At 55.7% G+C, this 22,500-nt stretch overlaps 1 long non-coding RNA gene across 1 annotated transcript in view; it reads left to right on the top strand.

Annotated features, from left to right (window-relative positions):
* LOC115393831 (uncharacterized) overlaps positions 1–22,500 on the top strand; it is a 68,911-nt gene that overhangs the window by 17,085 nt on the left and 29,326 nt on the right. Inside the window, exon 2 of the long non-coding RNA XR_003931973.1 lies at positions 7,384–7,462. This is a non-coding gene — a long non-coding RNA (uncharacterized LOC115393831). The remainder of the gene's footprint in view (positions 1–7,383; positions 7,463–22,500) is intronic.

The raw sequence follows: 22,500 nt of genomic DNA, 5'->3' as shown, positions 1-22,500 counted from the left end.
GGAACGTCTGGCCTCCGCCACGCGACGCACGTCTCCTCAGTTGACCCTTCAGTGGGAGAGCCGTCTGACAGCGGCGTGTCGTCTAGTATCTGGCGATACGATTCCCATCACGGTCCCGACGTCCCGGTACGTCCCGGTACGTCCCCATACGTCCCGGTACGTCCCCATACGTCCCGGTACGTCCCGATACGTCCCCATACGTCCCGGTACGTCCCGATACGTCCCCATACGTCCCGGTACGTCCCGATGCGTCCCCATACGTCCCGGTACGTCCCGATACCAGTGTTTATGACGACTGTTTCCATACTTTAGGAACAGATACTTTGTAAACTAGTACTACTTCAGAAAACTTGTATGAAACACATTTTATTCATCCCAGACGCAGCAGCAGCATCCAGACAGCTGGATTTAACAGCAAACAACTTGGAGGCTGTTTTTTCATTTGAACAGGGAATAAAAATAAAGGATAAATACACCTTCAATAATGAATGAATGAATGAATTAATTAATTAATTAATTAGTTTGTTTCAAACATGCAAACCATAATTCAAAATTGAAAAGTCATCTAAATAGCGACTTTGTAAAGCAGACATCAATCCAAACAAATTATACCACACATGGAGAACACAGACGCCATCCGACATGTCTGAGTGGGAAGAAGCAGAGCTTATTTAATCCCTCCCCCTCTCCCAACTGAAACTATCATTATCAGTTTCCTGTGTCAGATCAGTAACGTATCATAAATTCAAAAGACAAAACATCTTCAAATGAGTTGATTTCATTAAGATCGTAATCCTTCAGTATCGATTCTTTTATTTTTTTCTTAAATATCTTCACGCTTGAACATTTTTTCAGATCTGGACTCAAGTTGTTCCAAAGTTTTACACCTGAAACGGAGACAAAAGCTTTTCATTGTTGATCTGTGTTCGGGAATAACAAATTTGCAACCAATGTCTCTGAGATGATAAACATTATGTGGATGATGAAAGTGCTTTTGAATGTTTACTGGCAAGGAGTTTTGCTGTGCTCTACACATGAGTTGAGCTGTTTGAGATTCTACAATGTCCTTGAACTTTAGAGTTTTGGGTTTAAAAAACAATTTATTTGTATGGTCAAAATAACCAGCTTTATGGATTATTCTTATGGCCTTCTTTTGCAAAAGCGAGATTTGCAATGTTGAGCTTTTATAGGTGCTTCCCCACATCTCAGCACAATAATGTTTTGAGAAAATAAAGTGAATCATTGTCGAACCTTGAACTGGATTGAACTGAAAGTCCTTTATTTGTCCCACAGGGGGAAATGTGAAGCAGCACAGAGAAAAGAAATGCGAAACATGAGAATTCACAAAGCCCAACATACATAGAAAAATCAAATATAAACTTGGGATAGATATAATAAATAACAGATATGCACGAGCAGACATGAAGGAAATATAATTAACATATAAATCAAGACAGCTTTATAATTAAGATATACACTAACAGATATAAATGGAATATAATTTACATATACATTGAAGACAGACACATATGTACACTATAATATTAACAGATATGAGTTACATATAGTTTAAATATAGATATAGGACAGACACACATGTCCAATGTAGAAAATACCTGTGTGTACATATCTAGAAAAATGTGAGAAACATGAAAAGACATGTATACACAAGACGATATCTACACACGAGTGTCATTTAGGAGAGTGTGTGGTGTGTGTTGGGCCTGGTTTGGCTCCAGGACGGAGTGTGTAGAGTGTGTGTGTTGGGTCTGGTAGCAGCAGGGAGGAGGACCAGCAGAACGCTCCCTCACACTCCCGGGGGACGCAGTCTGTCCCTCACTGCTGTCCGGGGCCTCAGGCTGTCCTGCATGGGGACGTCCTGCTCTAATGCATGTGTGTTGCTGGTGTCTCCGCTGTTTTTGACTTTTGTGAAGCACGTTTTGCAAACATCGTGGCTCCTGTCGTCCCTCCGTCCTGGTGGTAAAGTCCACCGCGCTTTAGCGGCACTCCTCGGAGCGTCTCCCGGGTCCTCCTCGGAGCGTCTCCCGGGTCCTCCTCGGAGCGTCTCCCGGGTCCTCCTCGGAGCGTCTCCCGGGTCCTCCTCGGCGGGACACCGCTGTGTGAACTGAACAGGCCAGACCACAGAGCGAGGACGCCGGGACAGCGCTCCACACGCTGTTCTCGCTCTGGCGGACTGGCGGCTCTGCAAAGCGCCTGTGTGGTTTGCTGCCAACTAGTGGCCAGGAGTGAAAGTGCAGCGCCCCAAAGGACGCTGCAGTGGATTTTTACCTGAAAAATACATCATTAACACTTGATAAAATACGTCCATATTATGGACATATTTTGAATCGATGCGAGAATTCTGTGACGTAGTATCATGATATGTTCGACCCTTCAGAAAAACATGATTATACGATCACATGAATTCACGTATAAATCACCCTTTTACCGCTGATTATGCGGGGGCCACATATTTTCCAAAAGGGCGCATAATTCCTGCAATAATCTCACATTTACCGCGAAAAAAAAGGATAAATGTTCTCGCTTGTAGCGCTGTGACGTTCAATGAACGAGTCGTTCGTTTGAACGGCTCTTTTCAGTGAACGATGAGAGCCGGATCACAGCTGTCTGAGAGACGCTCCTTTGTGCAAATAGTCCACGCTTCCTTCACCTGTCTCCTGAGTGTCTCCTGAGTGTCTCCTGAGTGTCTCCTGAGTGTCTCCTGAGTCCAGCTGTCTCCGCTGCCTTCATGTGAATGACAGAGTTTCAGTTTTCCGCTGCTCACTCCAGTCACCTGAACGCAGCAGCTAGCTAGCGCAGGAGAAGTGTCCAGAACCCGGAGAGGAGCCGGGGTTTTGGAAGAACTGGTTTCCTTATTAACTGGCGACTGGGTTTGTTTCTCGTCCCTTGTTGCTGATAAATGTTTAAAACCAGACAAAAAGCCGTTCAGACCTTTAATGAGTCTGATTTCAACATCCGCCTCTAGCAGCAGCAGCAGGAAGTGCTAAAGGAAGTCAGTCACCAGTTAGCAAGGACACCAGTTCATTTGAAACACCGTGTTGATCGTTTTATCACAGGTTTTAGCAATGGATCACACACACTGTGTGTGTTCCATTTGTGAGCATTGGTGAGTAACAATTTAAGATAAATAACAAACTAATATAAAAATGAATGTGATGGAGGTGTGTGTGTGTGTGTGTGTGTGTGTGTGTGTGTGTGTGTGTGTGTGTGTGTGTGTGACTTCACAACTGTCCGCAATTTTACCGCATAAAATAGCATAAAACCCTTCATATTTATTTGCATAATCAAGCATTTTATCTCGCTTCATCTGGGATGAATTTTTGCTCGCGTTTTTCTGGAGGGTCTCATCTGTCACCAAGTCTATTTCTTAGAAGACTCTACTCCCTGAAGCTGGAACGTCCTCCTGCCTCCCAGACAGCAGGTCGAGTCAGAGACTGAAGCAGATGGAATCGGGGAGGATTATGAAAGTATAGAAGCTGAAGCGGGAGTTCTGCGTGGTTTCCTGGAGACTCGTCTCGCCGTTTGGAGACTGGCGTTTTCAGACATGTTGACTTCGTGCCGCTGCGTCTCCGCCTGGCTTCGGGGGAAAGACGGGAATTCCCCGGACGTCTGGCGCTGGTGTTACAGAGAACATGTGACGGTTCCTCCCCGCTGCCCGAGAGGCTCTCTGGAGTCCCGGTGGTCCGGGATGAAGAGGCTCTGTGTCCGCCGGGGGGTCGGCCTCCAGGACCGACCGGCGTGGTTACAGTCCGCCCCGTCCGCCGTGAAGAGCCTGTCACATGACCGGAGCCGCCGTGTCGGCAGGCTGGCCGTGAAACACTGGTCCTGGTCCTGGTCCTGGTTCTGGACCTGGACCTGGACCTGGACCTGGTGGGGGTCCAGGTGGAGCGGATCGCCGGGTCGCCAGGCTCAGCCTCGGCCACGGCGTGCCGAACGGCGCCGAGGAGCCCCAGGTGGCGAGGGAGGAGAGGAATTAATCAGTGGGTTTTGTAGAACCGTCACCTGCTGCCAGGATGATGAATGCTCCACACGATGGACACCAAACCTCTGGCCCGCGGCCCACTTCTGGGTCCCGAAGCGGTTTGGACGGCTCCCGGATCAATAAACACATCTGACCCTGCATGTATCGAGAATCTGGATCTGTTGACTTCCCACCGTGGGATCCAAGCTCTGGTTAGCCTGAGGCTAAGCTAGCTGAGCTAACTGCACTGCAGAGGCTAAGCTAGCTGAGCTAACTGCACTGCAGAGGCTAAGCTAGCTGAGCTAACTGCACTGCAGAGGCTAAGCTAGCTGAGCTAACTGCACTGCAGAGGCTAAGCTAGCTGAGCTAACTGCACTGCAGAGGCTAAGCTAGCTGAGCTAACTGCACTGCAGAGGCTAAGCTAGCTGAGCTAACTGCACTGCAGAGGCTAAGCTAGCTGAGCTAACTGCACAGCAGAGGCTAAGCTAGCTGAGCTAACTGCACTGCACAGGCTAAGCTAGCTGAGCTAACTGCACTGCAGAGGCTAAGCTAGCTGAGCTAACTGCACAGCAGAGGCTAAGCTAGCTGAGCTAACTGTACAGCAGAGGCTAAGCTAGCTGAGCTAACTGCACTGCACAGGCTAAGCTAGCTGAGCTAACTGCACTGCACAGGCTAAGCTAGCTGAGCTAACTGCACAGCAGAGGCTAAGCTAGCTGAGCTAACTGCACTGCACAGGCTAAGCTAGCTGAGCTAACTGCACTGCACAGGCTAAGCTAGCTGAGCTAACTGCACAGCAGAGGCTAAGCTAGCTGAGCTAACTGCACAGCAGAGGCTAAGCTAGCTGAGCTAACTGCACAGCAGAGGCTAAGCTAGCTGAGCTAACTGCACAGCAGAGGCTAAGCTAGCTGAGCTAACTGCACAGCAGAGGCTAAGCTAGCTGAGCTAACTCCAGCTGAGGGCTGGAGACGAGTTTCTGCAGCTTTCAAATCCTCCACAGAGCCGACCTAAAGGGGGCGGAGCTTCAGAGCGCCCGCTGTTCCCCCAACCCCCCCTCCTCAGACACAGCCATTAATGAACGTGCCTGAACAGGCCATCAACTGTGATTACGGGGGGGGGGGGGGGGGTTAAATAGCTTCAAGCTTCAGGCTGTTAGCAGGTCTGCAGGAGAACCAGGCTCCGTCCTCCAGTCCTGCTCCAGGTTCTCCTCCAGTCCTGCTCCAGGTTCTCCTCCAGTCCTGCTCCAGGTTCTCCTCCGGTCCTGCTCCAGGTTCTCCTCCGGTCCTGCTCCAGGTTCTCCTCCAGTCCTGCTCCAGGTTCTCCTCCAGTCCTGCTCCAGGTTCTCCTCCAGTCCTGCTCCAGGTTCTCCTCCAGTCCTGCTCCAGGTTCTCCTCCAGTCCTGCTCCGGGTTCTTCTCTTCTGTTTCTGGCGTCTGTTCTCTAGGGCTGGGCGTTAATAAAGTAATCAGGATACCGGCGGCGTCTTTCAAAAGCAACGGTGTCAGTTTCAGTACCGTCGTTGAAAAAAAATGCAATGGAGTTATATAGAAGATAAGGATCAAGTATAAAATATAATTTATTCGATGCCTAAAAATGATTCTTTGTCCAGCAGCACTTATATGTGGGGGAGAGAGAGAGAGAGAGAGAGAGAGAGAGAGAGACCCGGTCCCAAAGCAGACCAGGACTGCAGCGGACCGGCAGTATTTCGGGTTTGAGCTAAGCGAAGGGAGAGCGGCGTGCTGACCAGGCAGTTTGTCACGTGTAATTGATGTGTGCGCGGCGCACTCTGCTCAAAAACCGCTGTGGACGGTCGGGTTAGTTTAACTGTATTTGCAACAACTGTTGCTAATAAAAGTTGTTAATATTGTGCACATTGTGTTGTTGTTTCGTGACCAGTGTTTGGTTTTCAGTTCTGGACGGTGTCGGGGCCAGCCAGCAGTTTGGTGACGCTGTCTGATTCTTGAGTTATAATTTTTTAATCCGTCACGGTAAAATGTGGAGGCGGTATGACGGTATCAAAATTTGGAAACTGCCCCGCCCCACTGTTCTCCTGGAATATGGGACGAATCCGTTGATCGATCCGGTTTGTGACCGAGGCGTTAATCTGAGCGCTGCCGGCCGGACGTAGACGGGAACTTGATTCATTTTGCCACCGCCAGATCACTTCATCGGCGGCGTCCAGGCGGCGTCTGGGCGGTCCGGCACTGCACCTCCGGGCAGTCCGGCTCCTGGCGGTCCAGCTCCTGGCGGTCCGGCACTGCACCTCCAGGCGGTCCGGCTCCAGGCGGTCCGGCTCCTTTCGGTCCGGCTCCTTTCAGTCCGGCTCCTTTCAGTCCGGCCCCTGGCGGTCTGGCTCCTGGCGGTCCGGCTCCTGGCGGTCCGGCCCCTGGCGGTCCGGCTCCTGGCGGTCCGGCTCCTGGCGGTCCGCCTCCTGGCGGTCCGGCTCCTGGCGGTCCGGCTCCTGGCGGTCCGGCCCCTGGCGGTCCGGCCCCTGGCAGTCCGGCCCCTGGCGGTCCGGCCCCTGGCAGTCCGGCTCCTGGCGGTCCGGCCCCTGGCGGTCCGGCTCCTGGCGGTCCGGCCCCTGGCGGTCCGGCCCCTGGCGGTCCGGCTCCTGGCGGTCCGGCCCCTGGCGGTCCGGCTCCTGGCGGTCCGGCTCCTAGCGGTCCGCCTCCTGGCGGTCCGGCTCCTGGCGGTCCGGCCCCTGGCGGTCCGGCTCCTGGCGGTCCGGCCCCTGGCGGTCCGGCCCCTGGCAGTCCGGCCCCTGGCGGTCCGGCCCCTGGCAGTCCGGCTCCTGGCGGTCCGGCCCCTGGCGGTCTGGCGCTGGGCCTCTGGATGCTCAGTAAAACACACTTGGAGGATTTCCAGGTGTGTCGCTTCGACCTGCCTGGAAAGACGGAAGGCAGGAAGTAGTTTAGCGGAGTTTCCTGGTTTGGTGAGAGGGACGTTGGTCTGGGCTGACGGTTGCCATGACAACAGATCCTGAGTTCAGCTGCTGCTGATCTGCATGTTGACCTATTTGCTGTAATCCGTCCTGAAGACAAGGCGGAGCCGCAGCCAAACAGACCATTAGGGGAATACCTGCTCGGCGGCGGCGGCGGCGGACGGGGACTCGTCCTGCCGGCGTCTCGGGAGCGGAGGAAGCTTCAGGCTCCGCCTCCCGCCTCCCGCTGACTCTCTGAAGTTAGACTCTTCATTCGGCGGCAGGATTAGACGGATAAGCCTGTTAGGAAAGCCGGTCACATGAACTCTGACGCCGCTCCTCAGACGAGGAACCCGGCGCCTCCCGGGGACTCTCCCCTGCTGGACTCTGAGGCTCCGCCCCCGCCGCACCTGCATGCAGCCATGTGGCTTCCTCGCCGTCTGGAGCCGGTGCCTGTTTTCACACTGGCTCTCCTGTGTCTCCAGACTTCCTGCTCTGTGCTGAGATGAAGGCCGGGATGAAGAGGAAGGAGGCCGCCTGCAGCTGAAGGCCCCGCACCACCAGGTAGGAGGGGCTTCCTCTGTCTGCCACGCCCCCCGTCGGCTGGCATTTCGCTCAGTGTCCCTGCTGCTGCACTGAATGAGCCCCGGCAGTGGGCGGGGCCAGCGTTACCGTGACACCTGGGGGGGGGGGGGGCTGTTACTCCTCCCTGCTGGAACACAGTGTCCCATTTCAACTGGGAGGATATCAGATCCTGCTCCAGGCCTGGGGGGGCCTGGGGGGGCCCGGGGGGGGGGGGGGGGGGTAACACACTACCCTCCAGCACCTGGTTAAAGCTGAACACACACTTCCTGCTCCTGAACACACACTTCCTGTCCAGGCGGTGTGTGTTGGTGTCCGTCCTGCAGGAGGCGAGCTGATGAGTGTTTTGATGTGTCTCAGATCGTCGTAGCGACTCGGGCAGCTGGACTGACGCAGAGCGATCAGTCGGACTGGTTGGTCTCGTTGAAGCGAAGCACACCGTCCGGCGGCGGCGGCGGCGGTGTGGGTGGTGGCGCGGCGGCGGGGGTGGTGGCGCGGCGGCGGTGTGGGTGGTGGCGCGGCGGCAGCGGCACTTTGTTCTGGAACTGTTCAGTCTTTGCAGCGAGCAGAGCTTGGTTATGACCATCTCTCTGAATGTCTCCTGGTGCGCAGGGTGGACGCTGGACGTTGGTGGTTTGGTTTGATTGTGGAGACGCTTTTCTGCTGGACGAGAGAGAGAGAGAGAGAGAGAGAGAGAGACTCACTGTACCGACACACATCCCACAGAACAAACTGGCCCCGCCCATCTGTCACAGCCACCAGGGGAATCACTCTGAGAGACACACACACACACACACACACACACACACACACACCAAATGGATAAACCTGAACAGCCACTGGTAGAGAGATAATCTCACTTTCAGCTATGAACGTCTGAACCTGGAGGAGCCAGGGGTTAAATTACCAGGGGGTTTAATCCCAGTTACCTCCGTGCTAGCAGAGCGGTCCATGCTAACAGAGCGGTCCATGCTAGCAGAGCACTCCATGCTAGCAGAGCACTCCATGCTAGCAAAGCGGGTCATGCTAGCAGAGCCCTCTCCATTAGCAGAGTGCTTCATGCTAACAGAGCCCTCTCTGCTATCAGAGCACCCCATGCTAACAGAGCGCTCCATGCTAACAGAGCGCTCCATGCTAACAGAGCGCTCCATGCTAACAGAGCGCTCCATGCTAACAGAGCGCTCCATGCTAGCAGAGCGCTCCATGCTAACAGAGCGCTCCATGCTAACAGAGCGCCCCATGCTAGCAGAGCGCTCTCTGCTAGCCGAGCCCTCGGCTGCTCCGGCTGGCGCTGTGTTCTGTGTTGTGTGTTCTGTGTTGTGTGTTCTGTGTTGTGTGTTGTGTGTTGTGTGTTGTGTGTTCTGTGTTGTGTGTTGTGTGTTCTGTGTTGTGTGTTCTGTGTTCTGTGTTCTGTGTTCTGTGTTGTGTGTTGTGTGTTCTGTGTTCTGTGTTCTGTGTTCTGTGTTGTGTGTTGTGTGTTGTGTGTTCTGTGTTGTGTGTTGTGTGTTCTGTGTTCTGTGTTCTGTGTTCTGTGTTGTGTGTTCTGTGTTGTGTTCTGTGTTGTGTGTTGTGTGTTGTGTGTTCTGTGTTCTGTGTTCTGTGTTCTGTGTTGTGTGTTGTGTGTTGTGTGTTCTGTGTTCTGTGTTCTGTGTTCTGTGTTCTGTGTTCTGTGTTCTGTGTTGTGTGTTCTGTGTTGTGTGTTGTGTGTTGTGTGTTGTGTGTTCTGTGTTGTGTGTTGTGTGTTCTGCTTCCTGCTCTCGGAGCGTCTTGCCGGAGCGTCTTGCCGTCGGGCCGTCTCCAGCCTCCCGGTAAGCCGCTCGGCCTTCAGTCACCTTTTCTCTTCCTGGTTTTTCGCCGCCTGCAGAAGCTTTCTGCCTCCTTTGTTTTCTTCTTCTCTGCTGCATTTTTGGGTGACTGGGCTGCTCTAACCAGAGACTGTCTCCAGGGCGAGAGCCGCCGCCTCCCAGGACTCCCGGCAGCCGGTCCTCGTTTCAGGCCCTGCTCACGGCTCTCGGCTCGTCTTCCTCTGATTCAAACCAGAACGCCGCCGGTTCAGAGGAACTGTGCTCAGACGCCTTCAGGTTGAGTTTCTCTCGGTTTTTACCGTCTGTTTTTGCAGCTCAGTCGCTTCAGATCGATTCCGTCTGAAAATGACAGACCTGGACAGGTTGGCGTTGTTGTGGTGCTTCAGAGACCCGGCAGCATTTAGACGCTGTGCTGACACTGCTGTTGTGTTTCAGGGGTCGGTTTCCACGGCGACGAGCTGGGAGACGCCGCACTGCAAAACCTCCAGATCTCTCAAGTCTGTCCAGGTTTTAAAACTTGTTTTGAGTAAATTAAGAATCTTTTACCTTGAAATGACTGAAAATGTCTTGATTTAAAAGAAGTTATCTTACAAAAGTCCCTTCTGGCTGGAAAGCAGTTTTATCTCGGGGATTTATCTCGGTTTTTTCTGTCTTTATTTCGGTGGAACGAGACGTTTTTACTCAAAACAAGTTTAAAAAACTTTTTGCAGAAACGTTTCCATGGAAACAGGGAGAAACAGAACTCCTGGTTCTGGTTCTGGTCCTCAGTGTTGCCCCCCCCCCCCCCCTCAGACGTTCAGGCTGCGTTTATAGAAGAAGCTGAAGGACTGAAGGGCTGTAACTGTCTGATCCAGAGGTGGAGCGAGATAATAACCCTGTTGTTTACCACGACCCCCCCCCCTCCACCCCACCCCCCACCACCGCCCCGCCCTCACCCCCCCTCCCTCCACCCGCCCCCACCCTGAGGCTCCGTCAGTTGAAGCGGTGAGCAGGTGCAGGCTCCTCTGATAGAGATCTGTGGCGGTGGCGTGGAGACGCCGTCCGCCGCATTCCGGGTTCAGGTGCTGCCGCGTGCCGGGCGGACCCTCAGCCGGGCCCTGCCCCTCAGTTTGACCCCCATCGGGACCCTCCTGTCCCTCGCCGCCTCTCGTCTGGACTCAGCTGTGTGGCTCTCTAGATAAGAGACGTCGGGCTGCCTGAGGACAAAAGGTTCCAGGTTAATGAGTAACGTATCGGCGGGGGGGGGGGGGGGGGGCGGGGCCCGTCAGTAACCCTGATAGGAGGCTCCTCCCGCTGCTGGAGAACAGGGAACATGCTGAGTCAGCGCCGCTCCTCCTTATCGCTGCTCGCAGGGCCGATAGCGGCGGCGAGGCGTTGAAAACAAAGAGGCCGAAACAAAAGGCCGGCGGCGCGTTCCTGACGCCTGATTGGCTGTGAGCGTTTCCATGACCGAGGCCGGAGCCCCGCCCACCCCGCCTCGCGCCGTCGGCGTGCCGGAGGAGTTCCTCCTCGCTGCAGGTGGAAACGTACACAAACCCAACGTCTCGCCGTGCAAACGGCGCCACCTGGAGGAGCCGGCGTCTGGGAGGATTTCAGTCTTGCGTTCTGGTCTTCCTGTAGACAGACTGTCTGATCGATGGATTCTGAACTGTCTGGTCTGGTCGGACTTCCTGGAACCAGCAGCGCCGGTCCTCCTCCAGTCCTCCAGTCCCGGTTCTGAGTGCGGGTTCTGGTCCCTGCAGCGCTCTGATCCACACTTCCTGGTTCTCACCACGAGGAGACAGAGGCGTCCATTCAGCTTGTTTCAGCTCGCCGTCTGTACAGTAGCCCCGCCCCCCCACCACCACCACACACACACACACACACACACACACACACACACACACACACACACACACACACACACACACACACACACACACACTCCCGACCTCATAAAGTCTCTACATGTTACCGTCATGCAGCTGTTTGCTCTACAGAACCGTCCCAACAGGAATCAGGTCTGCAGGCCTCGGGCTCAATGTGGGCCCCGGCAGTGTGTTTACTATGTCTGACTGTGTGTGTGTGTGTGTGTGTGTGTGTGTGCGTGTGTGTGTGTGTGTGTGCGTGTGTGTGTGCGTGTGTGTGTGCAGCCCGGGGATGTGTTCAGGACAGGCCTGTGTTTTATGGAACATACTGTACTGAGCCGCGCCGCTGCAGCCAAGGTGCTATAAATAGAAGGTGCTGATAAAGAGGAAGAAAAAAAGAGGGGAGGGGGAGGAGGGGGGGGGGGCGAGGGGGGGGATCAGTGCGCCAAACACACTCGTCAGGTCGCTTCCCGTTTGAACAGTGAGCCGGGAGCCGAAGGATCCCTGGAAACCAACGGCAGGTACAGGAACCAGGGGTGTGTGTGTGTGTGTGTGTGTGTGTGTGTGTGTGTGTGTGTGTGTGTGTGTGTGTGTGTGTGTGTGTGTGTGTGTGTGTGTGTGTGTGTGTGAGACTTTCATTTGGGGCCTAACACACACTCCCACAGCTGGAGTGAAGCCCCGTCTGACTCCCTGCTGGAGGCCAGGTGGGGCCTTTGCTCAAGGGTTTCAGGGCAGGACTGTGTCCGGCGGCTCTGTGGACCTGCAGGTTTGGGGTTTGCATGTTCTCCCTGGTTCCAGTGTTCCCCGCTGCTCTGGCAACTGGAGGCTGAGTGGTTTGCATGTTCTCCCTCTCCCGTGCCGTGGCCTCCTGCGTCCTCTGGCTGAGGCCGAGTGTCGGTCCGGGCCGGGCCGGGCCGGGTCGGTCCGGGGCCGGGCCGGGTCGGTCCGGTCCGGGTGAGGCGGTGTGAAAGACAGATGGTTTCCTGTCTGAGTCCAGTAAGTGAAGAAACCAACCTTGACCCAGAAAGGAAGCGTTCCCAAACCGGACCACATTAATCAAGTCTGGGTAAAGAGGCCTGGTCTCAGGACGGCCCCGTCGGGTCAGAACCGCTCCGTCTGTCGTCCATCCTCAGCGCCGACAGCGGCCCAGTTCGCAAAAGTCTTTGAGCAGGGAGGTCTCTGCTCTGCTGGAGCCCCTGTTTTCAGCCCGACTCATCCACACCTGGTTCTGTTTCTCTGCTCTGGTTCTGTTGCTCTGTCCCGGTTCTGGAACCGTTTGACTTTACGTGACTCGGTTCTCAGCAGAACCGACGGAATTCAGTCGGTACCGATAAAAGTTCCGAATTCGGAACCAACCCTGCAGTGAAGGATTCACAGCGTCCTCGAGCTAGAGCAGGTCTGGATCCAGAGCAGGTCTGGATCCAGCTCTCCGGGTTCTGCCGTGGGGACCTGGAGCTCCTGTCTTCCTCCAGACATGTGGGCCGTGTCAGAACCTGCAGGACCGGACCGGCTCTCCTGGTTCTCCTCGGGTGAAGCGACTCCAGAACGTCCGTGTAGAACGGCGTCTGTTCTCCGTCCAGATGAAACCGTAAAAACTTTAACGAGGTGAAAATGAGAAACGCCAGCTTCTCCCTGCTGGGGGGGGGGGGACCGGGGGGGGGGGACCGGGGGGGGGGGTTCTCGGCGGTTCTCGGCGGAGCAGTGGTTCCTTGGAGAACCAGTGAAGATGTTGGCAGCCTCTTTATTCAGTCAGGAAGAACATGCAAATCTTTTGAAGCTGGAAATTTAAAACCTGCCTCCAGACCCCGTTTCCATGACGACAGAAAAGTTTGCCGTTTGAAAACGGTCAGCGACGGTGGGACACGTGGGAATGTTTTGAAAACGGTGTTTGTTTCCATGGAAACGCTGAGAGCTGTGTCCCCGGTGTCCCTGCCTCCTTCCTGGAGTTCCAGCGGCCTCTCATGTGGCTGCGGGCCGCAGCTTGAGAACTGTCATCTCGCCGTGACCCGAAAATACCAGGAGCGGAGCCTCACACGTGGCCAGGCATGACCTTTGACCTCTGACATCAGCTTCTCCTCACCTCGCTGACTGTCCTCAGAACAGACACACACACACACACACACACACACACACACACACACACACACACACACACAGAGGTTTCATACCCCTGCTCTCCCCCTTCCTGCCCCTCCTCCCAGTTTTAATGCTGCGGTTCAGCCCCCCCCCCCCCCACTCTGTTCCTTCAGGAATTTTGGCTCCAGTCCAACAGTCCTAAACCAGGTCCAGGCCTCGGCTCAGCCGGGCCCCTCCGCTCCGCGTCTGCTGCCCCACATGTTGACCTGGGGGAGGGGCTGTTGTTGGAAAAGAGAGCGGGATTGTGGGGGAGGGGGGGTGATGGGGGTGTGGGGGGGGGGGGGGGGGCGGTGATGGCCCCCCCGTTTGTCATTTCCTCGCCTCTTGGACTCGCTTCGCAGACGGTCTGCTGGCGTTAAACTACCAACCTCCCTGACTGGCGCCCGTCTCAGGGGTAGGAGGGTTAGGGTTAGTGCCCCCCCCCCCCACCTCTGGCCGACCCTCCCCTCTCCCTGCCTCGTGCACGCTCGTCAGCGTGCACGCTCTGGGGTGGTGTAGCGTTCAGATCTGTTCCAGACAGGCTGCCTTCTTCTTCTGCTTCTTTAATGTGGTGGGATGTACACACACACACACACACACACACGCTCAGTCTCGTATTTCTATCCTTGTGGGGACCTTCCATTGACTCCCATTCATGTCTAGCCCCTAACCCTGACCCTTACCCTAACCCTAACCCACACCACAATAAAGCCTAACCCTAAAGAAATGTTTTTGCACTTTTACTTTTTTCAGTAACAACAACATGGTCAAGAAAACACTGTTTCTCCTACTTAGGACCGGAAAAAGGTCCCCACAAGGCACGTCGTTTCACGTTTTGCTATCCTTGTGGGGACATTTGGCCCCAACAAGGATAGAAATACGAGAACGCACACACACACACACACACACACACACACACACACACACACACACACACACACACACACACACACACACACACACACACACACACACACACACACACACACACGGCCCGGTGTGTGTAGGATCCATTCTCTTCTCTCCCGCTGCTACATGTGTGAGATGCTCAGATGACAAGTCTGCTGCACATTAGTCCAGTGATTTAGTGAGTTTGGCAGCGCCGCCCCCCCAACCCCCCCCCCACACACACACACACACACACACACACACACACACACACACACACTCGGTTCATCCGTCTCTGCTTGTCCATTGTATTAGGTCTGGTTTAGATTGGCGGTTTGATGCCTTCCCCTGTGTGTGTGTGTGTGTGTGTGTGTGTGTGTGGGATGTGTCTCGTTTCAGCAGCTGTCACTGTCATGCAGCAGAATTACAGCCCAATAATTTTACGATTGCTGGATTCAGAGAGGCAGATTGCTCCTGATGCACGCACACACACACACACACACACACACACACACACACACACACACACACACACACACCAGGAATAATCCTGAGGAGCCAAACTGAAGTGGCCCTACCACCCCGCTGGCCGCAGTGCCGTTGAGCCTTGTGAAACGTGTGCTCCGGTGTCCGGCCCTCTGTTCAGGACTGGGGCATTATGGGTAATGTGGGACTGGCCCCAGGCGTACTGTAGGAGGTGAAGCGAGTGTCTTGTTGGCAGTGTGGCGGTCTGGTCTGAAGCTGGAGCAGACAGTCTGGAGAAAGATGTGGATCAGGAGCATCCTTAAAAAGTTGCGTTTCCAGTGACTCTGAGCGCCGTTGTCCTGTCAGCTCACTGGAAACACCGAGAGGTTTTCTGCTGCGCAGCGCTCCGCCTGCCGCTCCGCCCGCCGCTCCGCCCGCCGCTCCGCCCGCCGCTCCGCCCGCCGCTCCGCCTGCCGCCCCGCCGCTCCGCCCGCCGCTCCGCCCGCCGCTCCGCCTGCCGCTCCGCCCGCCGCTCCGCCTGCCGCCCCGCCGCTCCGCCCGCCGCTCCGCCCGCCGCTCCGCCTGCCGCTCCGCCTGCCGCTCCACCTGCCGCTCCGCCTGCCGCCCCGCCGCTCCGCCCGCCGCTCCGCCTGCCGCTCCGCCTGCCGCTCCGCCTGCCGCTCCGGCCGCTCCGCCTGCCGCTCCGCTTGCCGCTCCACCTGCCGCTCCGCCTGCCGCCCCACACCGCTGATCTGGTTCCTTGGCTGGTGATCTGGTTCTTGGTAGATGGGTTGATGATCTGGTGGTGATCTGGTTCTTGGTTGGTGATCTGGTGGTGATTTTGTTCTTGGTTGTGGGTTGGTGATCTGGTTCTTGGTTGGTGGGTTGGTGATGTGGTTCTTGGTTGGTGATCCGGTGCTGATCTGGTTCATGGTAGGTGGGTAGGTGATCTGGTGGTGATCTGGTTCTTGGTAGGTGGGTTGGTGATCTGGTGGTGATCTTGTTCTTGGTTGTGGGTTGGTGATCTGGTTCTTGGTTGGTGGGTTGGTGATGTGGTTCTTGGTTGGTGATCCGGTGCTGATCTGGTTCTTGGTTGTGGGTTGGTGATCTGGTTCTTGGTTGGTGGGTTGGTGATGTGGTTCTTGGTTGGTGATCCGGTGGTGATCTGGTTCATGGTAGGTGCGTTGGTGATCCGGTGGTGATCTGGTTCTTGGTTGGTGGGTTGGTGGTGATCTGGTTCTTGGTTGGTGATCCGGTGGTGATCTGGTTCTTGGTTGGTGATCCGGTGGTGATCTGGTTCTTGGCAGACGGTTGCGGCGTGCCGCTGCAGGCGGTCAGATAAACGTGTCTCTCAAAGCGCCGCCACTTCACCAGATTTGATCACAGATCAATCCGCCGTCCGGCTCCGGTTCTCCTGAACAAAAGCCTCGTGTTCCGTGACTCGCCTGCCGGAGAACCCGATCCCGTCAGAACATGCAGCTCATATGTTCAACCATCAATTATGCAGCGTTCCGGCGCGTCTCGTCCTCGCTGAGAAGTGTTTTTCCTTTGGATCGTCCGGTTTGGAGGCAGCTCGGCGGCGGCGGCGGCGCTGCGATATGAATCCCTCTGACTCGGCGAGGCGGCAAGGCGCTCTGCGGCTGGACCCTCGGCTCCAGTCCGACCCGGCAGGTCATGTGACCGTCTGGCTCGACGGAGCGCCGCGGCGCGAGTCATTTAGCTCCCGTTACCACGGGAACCAAATCAAAAGGGTCCGTTCACGGTCGATTTCCCAGAAGTTCAGCGGCGGTGGAGAACCTCGGAGATAACCGGATTACACCGCTGATCCGCCGCACGGGAAACAGCCGGAGTGTGTGCTGCTGCAGGTGTGAGAGCTCAGCACGGTGTGTGTGTGTGTGTGTGTGTCACCACTGAACTGTACGTTGTTCATAGGGCAGCAGTGGTCAGCACTCCTCCCTCACAGTGAGCGATCACTGGTTTGATTCCTGGTCTTTGTGTCAATCTGTGACGTTTGTGTTTCTGGAAGCAGAACAGTGTTTCTCTCAAAGTCACATTTTGATTGTGACTACACCCGGACACGGTGTAGTTTCACTGCAGTTTGACTGTAGTTTTATTGTAGTTTTGCTATAGTTTCACTATATTTTCACTAGTTTGGCTGTAGTTTGACTGTAGTGTTATTGTATTTTCAGTCTAGTTTCGCTATATTGTCATTGTAGTTTTACTAGTTTGACTGTAGTTTCACTATGGTTTTACTGTAGTTGTATTGTATTTGTTTATACTGTATTTTCACTATATTTTCACTCTAGTTTGACTGTAGTTTCACTGTAGTTTTACTATAGTTTCACTATATTTTCACTAGTTTGATGGTAGTTTGGCTGCAAGTTTATTGTAGCTTTTCTGTTTTCCCTGCAGTTTGTCAGTAGTTAGACTGTAGTTTGACTGTAGTTTGACTGTAGTTAGGCTGTAGTTAGACTGTAGTTTGACTGTAGTTTGTCAGTAGTTAGACTGTAGTTAGGCTGTAGTTAGGCTGTAGTTTGACTGTAGTTAGGCTGTAGTTTGACTGTAGTTTGACTGTAGTTTGTCAGTAGTTAGACTGTAGTTAGGCTGTAGTTAGGCTGTAGTTTGACTGTAGTTTGACTGTAGTTTGTCAGTAGTTAGACTGTAGTTAGGCTGTAGTTAGGCTGTAGTTTGACTGTAGTTTGGACGCCACACTCGTCAGTGTCTCGGATCGACTCGTCCATGTTCGCTCAGAGAAGTCGTGTTTTCTCTGCTCAGCCAATCAGAAGGCTCCGTTCCTCCGCCGGTACCGGTGACCGGCGCTGGGCGGTGCTCCGCCCACAGGAAGCGGAGCGGGTTCCCCCTCGCCGCCACCAGCGGTGTGACTCAGGTTTTGTGTCTGGTTGTCTCGCTGTCCGTCTCCTGACGTGGTCCCAGCGAGGACGCCGTCCCGCCGGGTGTCCGCTCCCACACCACCAGCCTCATTGACTTTGCGGTGAATCGTCCGTCGGTGAGCTCCTGGTCTGCCTCGGCCGCCCGGAGCTGGCAGCTCCTCCACGGCGGTAGATCTGGGCTCTGATTGGACGGCGGGACGGCGGGCGTCCCTGGAGAGACGCGACCCGGCCGTGTCTGGGCGCGGGTCCGCGGGGCCCGCCGGTGCGCCGGGACAATGCGGCCTCACATCAGAGCTCGCGGCGGAGCGGCGGACGCCCTCCTCATCTGACAGCTGAGAGGATTAATGACGGCGAGCTGCGGCGCCGCGCTCAGGACACCGTGTCCCGGACGCGGCGAGCGGCACGGCGCGGCGGAGCAGTGTGTCTCTGCCGGGCGGGGCGGACTGTATACGGCGTTATCTATAGAAGGGGGCGGGGCTTCACAGCATGAGCAGAGGGTTAGGTAAGGTTCTTAAAGGGACGGATCCTGACTCAGCCTCTGTCTCACTGCTTCCTGCTCAAACAGGAAGTCAGGAAGGAAGAACTCCACTTCCTGCTGATGAAATAATAAATCAGAAGGAAGTGGAGTTGAAGAAGCATTTTATTGAAGCTTCTAGAGAACGGCTGTAATTTATTGGATTGTATTCAGGTAAATACCCAGCAGCCTCTGTGGTTTGCTGCTTCTGGATGAAGCTGATCAGTGACGACTGTTTCAGGTTATTCTGGGATGAAAGCCTGAAACTGAAACGGACCGACTCCCCGGTGAAGCAGTGAAGCTTGTTCTTCAGCAGAGGAGTTGGATGTTGGATGATCTTCATTTGCTGGACCAACAGTCCGACGGCTTCACCGGGAGTCTCTCTGGTCTCAGCTCGGCGAAGCTAGCACAGCGTTGAACCCTGACCTTTCTTTAAAATAAGAGTTTTTAAGAAGTCTTTGCTCGTTTCCTTCCATCGTTTTCAGATGGCTGCCTCTCGGCTCTGAAGCCGGTCCTCCCAGCAGCTGTTGAACGGCTGTAGTCTGACTGTAGTGTGGTTGTTCGGCTCCTCTCCTCACGTTTTCACCCTGGAGTCCGTTTGCTTCCGTTTTTGGCTCGTCGACACGTTGAGTCCGACCCGTTTCTCGGCTGCCGCGGTTTCTGTGTTCTGTCAATGAAGCCGGTTTCCAGCTGGTTCTGCTGACCTCGCTGCAGAGAAACGGAACTTTCACTTTCTGTGTTCTGAGCGCCGTCCTGAGGAGGGTTGATGAGTTTTCACGCTGCTTCACGATCTGCGTCTTGGTGTTTTGTCTTCTAATCTTGCTGCGTCTGTTCGCCGAGGCCGTGCTAATGCTAATGCTAATGCTAATGGCTCACTGCTCCCTCTGGACTCCTGACGGAGAATTCAACTGGCGCCAGCATCACGGGAGCGCTGAGCGGCTAGCTGGGGGGCTAGCAGAGGGGCTAGCAGGGGGGCTAGCTGAACAGCTAGCAGGGGGTCTAGCTGGGGGGCTAGCAGGGGGGCTAGCTGGGGGGCTAACTGAGCAGCTAGCTGGGGGGCTAGCTGGGGAGCGAGCAGAGCACCAGTGATCAACACCAGAACACCAGGATCGTCAGTGTGGAGGTTTCTGGGAGCGAGGTGGTTCATGAAGTCCAAGCTGCTGATTTCTGCTGTTTCTGAGCGATTTGATGAAATGAGCTTTGTTTTTGTTCTCTGGGCAAAGTTGAGTAAATGATGTTAAATGGATGCTAGCTGGCGCAGTTTTCACAGCAACATGTCACAAAAGGTAAAAAAAAAAAAAAAAAGTGTGTGTGTATATATATATATATATATATATATACACACACACACACACACACACACATATGTACAGCTTTTTAGCTGTGAGGTCTGGACTGAGGTCTGGACTGAGGAGAGGTTCTTGGGTCAGTCTGACTGAGTTCAGGTTTCAGGACTGGAGACAGCAGTTTGCCTTCTGAAGGAAGTGAGACCTTCCATTCGGTCGTCGTGTCGGCGCCGGTGAGCGGCTGAATGGCTGAACGCCGCCGGCGGCACCGGCGGAGCGTCCAGGGTGCAGCGAGGGTCTGGAGCAGAAACCAATCCTCCGCTCCCTCCCAACACTGCCGCTATCACAGCTGCTCCTCTTCCTCCTCTTCACCATCCTCCTCCTCCTCCTCCTCCTCCTCCTGGACGGTTTTCGGTTCTGTCATGGAACCCTCTGAAATCTGGATTCAGTCCTGCATTAGATCGTCTCCTGAGTGGTTTCTTCCTCCCGGTTCTTCTGTTTCCACGCCGGGCCGCCGGCCGCAGTCAGACTCCGCTCTTCCAGCGTTCGTCTGACGAGTCTGTTTTTAGCGCTGATCGCTCGTCCGGTGTTGGCGGCAGCGCTTCGTCCTGATTGCAGAGAAACTGAGTCCGGAGGCAGGAAGGGTCGTCCGGCGATCGGGTCCATCCGGACGTCTTCGGAGCTTTGATGGTCGTCGTGTGACGTAGCCGTCATTGTGAGGCCGAGCGAGGCGTTGGATAAAGCTGAGCAGAGTAGAGGACGTTCCTGTTCCGGTGGTTCCGGCGCTCCTGGTACGGAGTACGCCTGACCCCGGGCCGCCGAGCGCCGGATCAGAGGAAAGGACCAAACAAAAAGCTCCGGAGGATGCAGGAAGCGCGGAACAGGAACTTCCTGTTCCGGCGTCCGGCAGGAAGCTCCAGAAAGAGAAAGGGAAGAAGATGTTCCGGCGGCCCGACGCGGAGAACCGGAGCTTCTGCAGCTCTCCGGTTCTGCTGCCTCTGGAAAGTGGCTTTCCCAGTGGAACTTATTGAAATGCCCCAAACCTGTCTCCATGGAAACGGACAACTTCTCTGAAGCACTGTTAATGTGCACGTACACCGCGCACGCACACCGCGCACGTACACCGCGCACGCACCAACACTCCTGCACATGCTCAGTAGACGGACAGTCACAATGTCTGCGTCCAGAGTGTCCTGAGTCCCCGTTCATGTTCTCCTGGTCCTGGTTCCAGTCGCTTCTCTGGTACAGAGTGAAGAACACCGTTTCCTGCTCCTCTGAAGCTGGCCTGTAGCTGGAGCCTGCAGCTCTTCTGAAGTCGGCCTGTAGTTGGAGCCTGTTGGCCTCCAGCATTGTTAAAGGTTCAGTGAAACTGAACCTGACTTCAGGACGGCCCCTGCAGTGTTCCTGTGATTTATTGACTGATGTCCTCCCTGAGTCCAGGTGTGGAGGCCCCGCCCACCGCACGCCAGCTGCAGGGTGTGTGTGTGTGTGTGTGTGTGTGTGTGTGTGTGTGTGTGTGTGTGTGTGTGTGTGTGTGTGTGTGTGTGTGTGTGTGTGTGTGTGTGTGTGTGTGTGTGTGTGTCCTGTACAGATATGTGTGGATGTGGGGCTGAATCAGAGACGTTGCTCCGGAGCGTTGGCGATAACCGGCCGCCGTGGCTCCTGCAGAGCCTCGTGGTCCCGCGAGGCCCACAAACAGAGCGGCGGCGGTTTGTTCCTGTGTTTTATACCGTGCGTGCTCACGTGCACGCCTGCCCCAAGCCGCATTCCTGCGGTTGCTTCACGTGAGCGCCGGCTGCCCTCCGTGGGGGGGGGGGGTTAAAAGGGCGTGCCGGGGCGGGGCCGCGCTCCAGAGCTTAATCACCTGCTGGAATTACAGGCAGTGCAGTCCGCGGGGCTCAAACCCGGCGCCCCCGCGGCGTGCGGGTGACTCGGCGGTCTGCTCTGGTTACGGCGGAGCGTCGTTCGAGTCTCTGAGACTTCGTCCTCCTCCCGGCCCGACCTGGCCTTTGACCCCCCGGCGCTGCCGGGACTAATCCTGGGAATCAAACCTGTCACCCCGCCTCAGTGGGACGGTCGGCCTCAGATTACCACTGCACGCTCCCTGATGACCGCCGCCGTCCCGCGGTCCACCGCCGTCCAGCAGCTGCTGCTCCGGCTGGACGGTCTGTCTCCGTCCTGCTGGAGGACCAGACCGAGGACCGGGCCGAGGACCGGACTGAGGACCAGACCGAGGACCAGACCGAGGACCGGACTGAGGACCGGACTGAGGACCAGACCGAGGACCCGGCTGAGGACCAGACTGAGGACCAGTCTGAGGACCAGGCCGAGGACCAGACTGAGGACCAGACTGAGGACCAGACCGAGGACCCGGCTGAGGACCAGACTGAGGACCAGACTGAGGACCAGGCCGAGGACCAGACTGAGGACCAGGCCGAGGACCAGACTGAGGACCAGACTGAGGACCAGTCTGAGGACCAGACTGAGGACCAGGCCGAGGACCAGACTGAGGACCAGACTGAGGACCAGACTGAGGACCAGGCCGAGGACCAGACTGAGGACCAGGCCGAGGACCAGACTGAGGACCAGGCCGAGGACCAGACTGAGGACCAGGCCGAGGACCAGACTGAGGACCAGTCTGAGGACCAGGCCGAGGACCAGACTGAGGACCAGACTGAGGACCAGACCGAGGACCAGACTGAGGACCAGACTGAGGACCAGTCTGAGGACCAGGCCGAGGACCAGACTGAGGACCAGACTGAGGACCAGTCTGAGGACCAGGCCGAGGACCAGACTGAGGACCAGACTGAGGACCAGACTGAGGACCAGACTGAGGACCAGTCTGAGGACCAGGCCGAGGACCAGACTGAGGACCAGACTGAGGACCAGTCTGAGGACCCGGCTGAGGACCAGGCCGAGGACCAGGCCGAGGACCAGACTGAGGACCAGGCCGAGGACCAGACTGAGGACCAGACTGAGGACCAGACTGAGGACCAGACTGAGGACCAGTCTGAGGACCAGACTGAGGACCGGACCGAGACAGAATCATCTGGAGCTGCCAGACTCAAAAACTGTTGCAGAGTTTCAGATTTTTTCATTCACATCTGAAACCAAACAGTTCAGTCCTCCGTCCCTCTGTCCGTCCCTCTGTCCGTCCCTCCGTCCCTCCCTCTGTCCGTCCCTCTGTCCGTCCCTCCGTCCCTCCCTCC

The sequence above is a fragment of the Salarias fasciatus genome, chromosome 8 (assembly GCF_902148845.1).
Source record: "Salarias fasciatus chromosome 8, fSalaFa1.1, whole genome shotgun sequence".
In the NCBI taxonomy this organism is placed as follows: domain Eukaryota; kingdom Metazoa; phylum Chordata; class Actinopteri; order Blenniiformes; family Blenniidae; genus Salarias; species Salarias fasciatus.
The sequence above is the reverse complement of the archived record's forward strand: the minus strand, read 5'-3'. Positions and strand labels throughout refer to the sequence as shown.